Raw genomic sequence first — 8,668 nt, forward strand, 5'->3', positions numbered from 1 at the left:
ATAGTCATAGAAGCTATTTGACTGACATGTCTGTTCTGTAAATCTTGTGGGCAGGGCCCGTGGCATGTGTGTACATGTGTACACATGTGTGTGTGTGGTACTGGGGATTGAACTTGGGTTCAATTCTAAGATACACCCGTAAGATCTTTTAATTTTTTTTTAACTTTGAGATAGGGTCTCTCTGAGTTGCTGAGGCTGGCCTCCAACTTGGTGATCCTTCTGCCTCAGCCTCCTGAGCTGTTAGAACTGCAGTCATGCACCACTGCACTTGGCTAAGAAGGTTAATTTTAAAGCCCCTTCTGGCTGCGGGTGTCTGTTTTCTACCAAAAAGGAAGTTTGAAGTTATTTAATAGATGAATGCATAATTAAAGAGCTCTACTTCTCAGAAATAAGAACTCCACTCCAATGATGAGCTTTGCAATAGTGAGGTGCAGTGGACTCTTTAAGGAAGCTTCCAGGTAGAACTAAAATCCCCAGTGCCTGGTGGGGAGGGGAAGGAACAGTCACTGTCTGCGGGCTGACATGCCAGTCACACTGCTGAGAACTATACGTGGAGGATGCCTTGTAATCCTTCCCAGAGCCCTGTGAGGTAAGTTGCATAATTGTCCCCAGATAACAGGGGAGAGCCAGTACCCCAATGGTATTTATACGATCTCGCCCAAGGCCCACAAAGCTTGGTGTTGTGCGCACTCTTACCTCTGTTTTGTGGTGAAAAAGCAGGGAGAAGTGGGTTTCTTGCCCAAGTACACACAACTGGTGAACGGTGCCAGGATTTGAACCTATACCACACCATCGTGGGTGCTAAATACCCCCCGAGCCACAATACATCAGGATTCAGATCCCCAAACCATTTCAAGGCAGTGGTTGGCCTCTCACCACATCCTCTAAGCCCCCTCTGGTCTGATGTTAGATACAGGTGCGCTGGTTTTAGAATCGCCCTGGGTGAAATCGTTGGAGTGACTGTGGACAGACGTGTCCTGTAACAGTGGGGGAGTACATTTTTGGAGATTGTGAAAGTAGCTGCTGTAGATCGCATTCCTTGGGAGAGGCAGAGACAGACAGGGCAGCTCAAAGGAGGAGGCCGAGGGGGCCTGGAGTGTGGTCCTGCCTGCAGTCTAACTGTATTCTTGTCCGGGAAGGATCTACAACCTGATTACATGGCAGAATTTGCCCTAGTTGATAAAGGGACTGGGTGGTCACTGTGAGAGGTCTTCCTGGGTAAGACGGTAACTGGCAGGGTGGCGCCCTTCAGCCGAGGACAGTGCTCCAGAAGGGGCCACCATGGTGAGGAGCCGCTGGCCCTCAGCAGCTAGGGGGAGGGTGTGCTTTCGGAGGACCTTCCGTGGGATTCCACCAGGGGCCACAATAGCAGTGAGTCCCAAGGCTTACCTGCGTCAGAATCCCACGGGGCTTGTTAAAACATTGCTTCCTCCACCCCCAAAGAGTCTGATATGGCAGGTCTAGGGAGGGGACCCAAGAATTGGCTGTGTGTGTGTTGCTGAGGGTCAAACCCAGGGCCTCCTGTATGCTCATGCGAACACTCTACCACTGAGCTACATCTCCAGCCCAAGAGCTGGCGTTTTTTAACAAGTTCTCAGGTGATGCTGAGACTGCTGGTCCCAGGATCACACTGGGAGAACCAGGGCACTGTAGTCACTTCTAAAAAATGTGCTGTATTACCGAAATGGAAGGGCATTTTATTAGAAATAGGTCTGAGCCCTGTAATCCCAGCTACTCAGAAGCTGAGGCCAGAGTGAGACCAGCCTCAGCAATTTTGCAAGATGGGTGCGGTGGTGCAAGCCTGTAATCCCATGGTTTGGGAGGCTGAGGCCAGAGAATTGCAAGTTCAAAGCCATCTACCACAACTTAGAAAGTCCCTAAGCAACTCTGTGAGACCCTTGTCTAAACAAAATATAAAAAGGGCCAAGGACATGGCTTAGTGGTTAAATGCCCCTGGGTTCAATCCCCCCAGTACAAAAAAAAAAAAAAAAAAAAAGCGAGGGGTTGTAGCTCCGTGGTGGTGCCCTCGCTTAGCACGGGTGAGGGCCTGGGTTCAGTCCCCAGCATCACACACAAGAAACAACTTCCGAGCTGAAATGAGTGGTTTCTATTGTGTTCACATAAAACTGCTTGTTTAACTAATTTAGCTTGGAAAATGAGTTGTCAGCTTTGAAGTCATTGGAAAGAGGCAGGTTTACAATGCTTCAACAGCAGCTATTATGGGCACCAGCTGAATACAATGGCATTTGACAGAACATTCAGTATGGAGAAGGCTATTGATTTTAAGGAGCAAGAATTAATTTGTTCTTCTCAGCAGTCTGGGTTGGGCTTGATGGTGCACATCTGTGGATTACAGCTACTCCAGAAGCTGAGGCAAGAGGATCACAAGTTCAAGGTCAACCTTAACAACTCAGTGAGACCCTGTCTCAAGAAATTAAAAGGGCTGGGGACGTAGCTCAATGGTAGAGACCCTTGGGTACTGGGCTCTAGGTTTAATCCCCAGTACCAATAAATAAATGAAGTGTTTGTGTTGTGGATGGTGAACTGTGACCTTGACAGAGGTGGAGAACATGCAGTGCCACAGCCCCTATTCTAGGAGCTCTCGCAGTGTGACAACTGTTGGTTCAGAAGTGACCATGGATCCTTAAATAACGGGTCCTTAAATAACAGGTCCTTAAACTACAGAAATACCTCCTATATTTTGAGTACCATGATGGGGGTCAAGGATGTGCTAGGAACTTTACTTATGTTATTTCATTTGTTCTTCCAAAGAAACCCATTTTACAGGTGGGTAAACTGAAGCTTCTAGGTTTGATAACATGGCCAAGGCCAGATACCTAGCAGAGCGGGGGAAGGCTGACTCCAAGGTTTGTGCCTTTGAGTTCTGTGCTGACACTCCTGTACAGAGGCAGCCAGTTTCTTCATCTCTCTACCTAGTGATCCCTGTGATTTAACTTGGGTTTTGATGACTGTCCACCGTTGGGCTTTTGGATCTACCCTAGTGACAGAGTGACAGTGGGTTTGACTTAGGAAACATCCTTTTTCTTTTTGTTGTTTCTCTAATCGGGCAACACTTCATTCCATGACATAGAATAAGTGGGGGCTGGGTTTGTGGCTCAGTGGTAGAGCGCTTGCCTAGCACAGGTGAGGCACAGGGTTCGATCCTCAGCACCACATGTAAATAAAATAAAGGTATTGTGTCCATCTACAACTAAATATATATGTATATATTTATATATAGAATAACTGTTCAGATGAGCCAAGCAAAGGAGGTTGGTTTTATAGAAAAAAAAATCGAACAAAGTAAAAAACCAGGAAACGTTTCAGTGCCACAGAAAAGAGAATAAGGAATACAGCAAGAATCACGTCTGCCTCTAAGGAGGGTCATTCATTCAGCAAATGTATGTGGAGAACTAGCTATCTATTGGGCCCTGTGCTACAATTCTAATGACTCCCAAGCGCATGTGTTGGTATTTAAGCCCAATTGAGCCCATTGGAAAGAAAGTTCTGGTAGCAAACAGCAAAAACCTGACATCTCTTGCCGGAAGCTGATTTTCCAGGTGTATGTGGGTATAAGGAGATGGGGACCTTGCTTCCTCCCCTCAGTCCCGACAGCTGCGGCCTCTGCAGATAGAATCAGCTGGGCTCTGGCCTGAGGCGCACCTGCAGGTCTGCTTGGTTTCCTGACTCCCCTGCTTCTCCCAGGAGTGAAACAGTTGCTAAGCGTGCCGAGTGCTGACTGCACAGTTCCTTAGCTCTGGTCTTCCTGGTATTCAGCTTGTGCTATTTCTGACACAAGGCATTAGATATTTGACTCCTTAGTTTTGACAAGCCAACATCTTAGCACCATCGCAGGCTCACGCAGGAAGAGGCACATTCTTCAGCATATGTAAGTCCCCCAGGATGGGTGCCCTCGGTTCAGGCAGCTAATACAGATTGTGTTGCTGGAATCCAGAGGTTGGCCCAAATTGTTTCAGCCTCACTTTCGATTTCTGTCTCAGAATTGAGAGTTAAAGGATTTCTCCTACAATCTTAAAGAACATTCTCAATGTTCTGTAAAGAAGTATCTGATAGTGACTTCTCTGAGTGCAGCCCCAGAAATGAATGTTACCTTCCTGACCTCTAAACAGTGCCCATTTTACTATTTATTTATGTATGCATTTCTTTATTTTTGCAGTACTGGGGATTGAGCCCAGGGACACTCTACCACTGAGCTACATCCCCTGCCCTTTTTATTTTTTGAGACATGGTCTCACTCAATTGCTGAGTTTCCTGGATTGCAGGGATTACAGGAATGGGTCACTATGCCTGCCTACAAAGTGCCATTTTATATACCCATTGTTCTTCCCTGGCTGCAGTCTTTGAGCTTTCAGTTGTCTGTCTTTAGGAAAGTCTCGCCAGTTTTTAAGAATAAAGTCTCAGGTGCTGGTGCACAGTGCTGCACACCTGTAATCCCAGTGACTTGTGAGGTTGAGGCAGGAGGATCACAAGGCCAGCCTTAGCAATTTATTGAGACCCTGTCCCAAACTAAAAAGTAAAAAGGGCTGGGGATGAGGCTCAGTGGTAAAGCACCCCTGGGTTTAGGCCCCAGTACCCCAAATAAATAAATAACTAAATAAAGTCTCAGGATGGAAGGTCCTCTGAGTGCAGTTGACATTTCCAGGATAGAATCAATAAGTGTATTGAGCTGGCCGAGGTGGCACATATCTATAATCCCAGCGTTGCGGGAGGCTGAGGCAGGAGGATTGTGAATTCAAAGCCAGCCTCAGCAACTAAGCAAGGCCCTAAGCAACTCAGTGAGACCCTGTCTCTAAAGAGTATAAAAAAGGGCTGGGGATGTAGCTCAGTGGTTAAGCACCCCTGGGCTCAATCCCTGGTACCAAAAAAAAAGTGTATTGGGGTGTCCTCAGGACCACCTGCTTTTGATGTACACACCCAGTCTGTTAACCAATAATGATGAACAAAAAGCTTTAAAACAAACAAGGGCCAGCAAGCCTGTCTTGAGGGAAGGGAGCAGTAAAGTGGCAGACTCAGAATGCTTTGTCCTATTTTGGAGCATTTTGAGAAATTCCAAGCAATAGATGGGGCCATTGCAGCTGTCCAAGGGCTGGGAGGGAGTGTGAGTGAGAAAGGAGAACTTAGAAGAGCGTGTGTCACAGGTACTCTCCTCCCCGCTGTGTTACACTGGCGAAACGAGAAAGCTGGATGGTGCCATGGGCTGGGTGAGGCCAGCTGCAGGCGCTTCTGTGTGGCACGGGTGGAAGGCAGCCAGTCAGACGTTCTGGGAGTCAGCAGCCAGTTATTTGTGATGAGGGGAGGTGGGTACGATCTGGACAGTGTCCCTAGGAGAGCAAGGAGATAAGATGTGGCAGATGCACTTGAGGCAGCAGCGATTAGGTGTAGCTATAGTGCCATGGATGGATCTTACCATCCATTCTGAGTGAAAGAAGTAAGATACAAAATGAGATGCATAACGATGCACTGAGGATACTTAAAACACGTATGCAGAAGAGCAAAACGTTCCACGAGATGAATACAAACAAAAAAGGTGCACATTAAACACAGTAGAATGGCCAGCCAAGTCGGGGCGGAGGGCTTGTGGAAGCACGCAAGGAGGGAGACCGCTCCAAAGAACCGGGAGGGTGGACACTGGTGCCAAGATTTTTCCTAATGGAAAAACTCTTGTGTTGTTGGTAAATGTTTAACAACTGCTTCTCCAAAGGGCAAAAAGTAACCCTGATTGGCAGTGTTTCCTGAGTTCCGAGGTACAAGCCCTCCGTGGTGGACTGGCACTGTCTACATGGCTCACCGAAAGCGGTTTGGGAGCAGGTGCCTGCTCTCCCGAGTCTGCTCCTGGGAACTCATGGTTGTCCTCCCCGCCCCTTCGGAGCCCTTCATGAAGTTGTGGGCAGGAAATTCTCTGATAGTGATTTTTTTGAAACGTTTTGAAGCTAAAGTTCTACCACAATAAGGTAGAACTTCGGCGGAATATCGTTTCACTTGGCCAATAGGCACTGCATACCTTTCAGAGGCTTCATGGCACATACGTTCCCCACCCCAAGCTGAAATCTCTCCACCTCTAGTTTCTTGAAAAATAGTAGCTATATCTGTCTCCCCAGCAAGTTGTCCCCAAATGTCTATTTCCTGCCACCTCCAAATGCTTAAAAGAGAAAACAATTGCCTACCCACCTACATAAATATTATTTGGCAGGGAAATACCATTAAGCATCGTGTTTCCTAAAGAGGAGACATTTCTTTTTGAAAAAATTGTCATTATTGGTAAAAGGGCAGGATGGGCCTTTTCCAAAATAGTCATAACTTTAAAAACTGCATACACCAGAAGCATTTTCAGACTTTCCTGGGAAAGCAAGAACTACATATTTTTAAAACCATGAGCTGGGGCTACAGTGCAGTGGTAGAGTGGGACCCTGGGTTCCATCACCAGCACCCCACCCAAAAATATATTATTTTTTTGCATAAAATATATTATGCTATTATATATAAAAATATACATAATTTTTAAAGTACACATCCTTTCTTATCCTATCAGAACAGGGTCTCTCAAACTCGCCACTGTTGACATTTTAGGTTAGATCATCCTTTTTGGTGGGCACTGTGTGTAGATTGCAGGATGTTCCACATCCTCCTTCCATCATGACAACCCCAAATGTCCCCGGTGGGGGGGAAATTACTTCCAGTTGAGAACCACTGTTAAGAGTATGTCAAAGTATTTTCTTTAATCTTTTCATTATGTTGGTCACATTTTCACTGAGGCCTTGCCAGAACCACATTAAAAGGCAGCTGTCATTTGGGTCAAGTTAATGAGCGAGTAGCGAGTTCCATGAATCTTTATGAATTGCTCTTATGTTTCTGCTACTGGTTTATAAATGTTTGAAGTTCTGTGCTCTGTAGACAACTATGAGAAAACCAGGTTCTGCCATGTGCTATGACCACACCAACATTCTGTCAACAGGTGTCCTTTTCTTAGTTTGATTTTTAAAAACAGTTTGGGAATGGGTCAAACTTGCCATGCATCTAAACTGATATGTTATTTACTGAAAGCTCCAATCAGCCTTTCAAATGACCCTTCCTGCTCAGCTCACCTCATCTTGTTTAAGGTTTTGACTTTCTCCTCTGGAGAGAAAAGGAGAGCGCTCAGTACCTTGACTCAGTACCTTGATCCCCTTTCGAGCGGTGAGGAAAGCGAGGCTCGGAGAGGGTAAGGTACAACTATGATAAAAGCAACCCGACTGGCTAATGGCAGGAGTGGGTCTGAAAACCAGGATGCTGACAAACCCCTTGATCATCCTGCCCCTCACCATCCAAGACTTCTTAGGGTTACCAGTCATTTTCCAAAAAGAAGTCGAGAGGGAGATGGTCAGGGGAAAAAAGAGGATGAGAAAAAAGTATGAACATATTATTACCTAAATTGTAATTCTAAGCTTTGTAAATTAAACATACTTTTTTCTTAACTTATGACTTAGTAAAGCTAAATTATCAAATGGTAAAATAGAGCAATTTCCTGTTACACTGCATGGTACATATTACTTCTTCCTAAGAGTTTTAAGTTTTCAAATAAAAATCAATTTTCCCAAGTCTTCTAAAAAATGAGCTGGTGAAAGACTTCACACTCATGGGCCTAAACATTCACTGCTTTGGACTACAGAGTATCGGTCTACCTTGAGTCTCAGGAGTTCCTGGAGGGCACATAAGAGCCTAGACACCAGGTATGGCGGTAACATACCTGTAATTCCAGTGACTGGGGAGGCAGAGGCAGGATAGAAAGTTCAAGGCCAGTCAGGCAACCTAGTGAGGCCATAAGCACTTAGGGAGACCCTGATTCCAAAAATAAAAAGGGCTGGAGATGTACCTCAGTGCTGGAGCTCCCCGGGGTTCCATCCTCAGTGGAAACAACAAAAACAGAGAAGCACCAGGCACAGCTAGTTATTTTGATGAGATCTGTTGAGCCTCTGTCCTTGGAGCTGAACTTTCCTAACCCTAGGAAACTTCACGGGAACATACAGACCAGCCTGTCTACGCAGATGCTCTCTTAGTGGGTGACAGAGAATATATGTGTGTGCCTCTAGTACTACTATATTCTATATAGGTTTGGTCCATTTGTGACATTTTCCTGAGAATTAGAATTCATACTTGATTCAAATTTCTCTTTGATTAAAAACTTTCCTACTTGGACCTGAAAATTAGAACTCTGCTTATTACCCTAATAATATCTGACCCTGTAAAGGGTCAGATAGCAAATATTTTAGACTTTGTGGACCACACCAGTCTGTGTGTGTATATATATATAAATTTTTTTTAAAGACATATAAATATTTTTTTTTTTCCAGAATTGGGGCCTGAACCAGGGGTGCTCCACCACTGGGCAACATCTCCAGTCCTTTATTTATTTTTTTTTTTGGGTGCTGGGGATTGAACCCAGGGCCTTATGCTTGCAAGGCAAGCACTCTACCAACTGAGCTATATCCCCAGCCCCATCTCCAGTCCTTTATATTCATTATTTTGAAATGGGGTCTTACTCAGTTGCCCAGGCTCATATCAAACTTGTGATTCTCCTGAACCAACCTCCTGAATTGCTGGGATTACAGGTGTGTACAACCTCTGCCTGGCTTGTAGAAAATATTGATGGCTTGAGGACCATTCCAAAACA

The sequence above is a fragment of the Sciurus carolinensis genome, chromosome 7 (assembly GCF_902686445.1).
Source record: "Sciurus carolinensis chromosome 7, mSciCar1.2, whole genome shotgun sequence".
Classification (NCBI taxonomy): domain Eukaryota; kingdom Metazoa; phylum Chordata; class Mammalia; order Rodentia; family Sciuridae; genus Sciurus; species Sciurus carolinensis.